Source organism: Eubalaena glacialis, chromosome 3, assembly GCF_028564815.1.
Source record: "Eubalaena glacialis isolate mEubGla1 chromosome 3, mEubGla1.1.hap2.+ XY, whole genome shotgun sequence".
In the NCBI taxonomy this organism is placed as follows: Eukaryota; Metazoa; Chordata; class Mammalia; order Artiodactyla; family Balaenidae; genus Eubalaena; species Eubalaena glacialis.
The window spans coordinates 160,577,928-160,579,476 of NC_083718.1; positions in this window are offsets into that span (position 1 = coordinate 160,577,928).

The window sequence follows — 1,549 nt, forward strand, 5'->3', positions numbered from 1 at the left end:
AAATGGGTGATGGAGTTCGGGATGAACTCTGGGGAAGGGTGGTGTAAAAAAACGAGGTCTGATTATAAGCTTATGAGGCCTCTTTTCTTGCATGGCTTCAAAGGTAACTCCAAAGAGGAAGTCTAGTGCTCTTGGCACATGCAACATCACAGCTCAAGAGTAAGGTCTCCCAGGGAAATAAGTACAATCATGGTGACTCTTGAGTGCATATGTTCTAGTGTATTTGGTTAAAAATGTAGCCTTGCTCATTTTTGTCATACTTCACAGAAGCAGAAATGAAACACTCCATGTCCGTGACTTCTCCCAAGGGCAGTGTCATCATCTACTGCTGGAAGAGTTAAAATGAAAAGCACTTGGTGTCATGTCTACACTATCCACTCCCCCCCACCCCCCATCCCCCCCACCAAATGTGCAATGAGTTATTCCTGATACCTGAGTCTCCCCAGTGTGGAAAAGTGGGTAAGGACAGGTCTCTGGAACCTGGGTAAGACTAGTTATGTCAAGGGGATTGGAGTGTTTCCAATGGTTCTAGCTACCCAACAGGCTCACAACACCGACTCATACAAGAAAATCTCCTACAGCTAAGTACATAAAGTTTCAGTAGAAGAGGGGGGAAAATGATTATCTTCCAGTAGCTTTCTAGGATTAAAAACCCACTCACTTCTAATGTCAAGTGAACAGTCTATTGAAAAGAAGTCCATGGTGCTCTAGTGCATGCTTAAGGAAGAAAGTGTGTGGCCACTAGGTCACTGAAGTGCATTTCCAGCTGAGGCCGAAGGCAGCAAAGGTGCAGGAGGCTGCTGGGGCTGGCGTTAGTTGAAGCAGGATCTATATATTTGGAGTGGCAAAGCAATCTGTAGAAAGCCCCAGTTACAGAGCAGGATGTTTGCCAACGAGTGAAGTCAAAGGACGCTCAATCTCACTTTCTACCAAGTGCTTCACTGAAGATGCTAAGGAGGAAGCTCCCTTTAAAACGCCATATCCTGAGTGTCAGAGAAATATGGTCAAGATGGTGATTGATGGGGAGCAGAGACTGATTCTCTAATAGTGCTGGGACTGTGTGTACTCCGAGTATCTCTCTCTGTCTCTCTCTCTCTCACACACACACACACACACACACAAACACACACACACACACTTAATGAAGAGCACACAACTGCAGTCACATTCCACCTCTTCTGCACGTGCCTCTGTCCGGTGGTTGCTCTTTTGTACAGTATTTCCAGGAGCCGTTCTGAGTTAATGGGCTCCACTGCTAAAAGCCAGAAGCACAGCACAGAGTCAGCCGTAACATCCAACTGCTTGCAGCGGACATCGGTCTCAAATCCATCAGTTGGGACGTTGTTCTCGGTGAGGGTTTTTATACTAGTGTTTATAAAAACCACAAAGCTAGGCCATTTGCTTAAATCATCGTTAGAAAGAATGCTGAGTGCCCAGATGGGATTTTTAGTTTCTGTGCAAATGAAATCACACTAGTCCAGATTTTATTCGCTCAAAACTACTAGGGAAGCAGTAGGATTCGATTTCAATGCTGCCAAAAAGCAGGAAT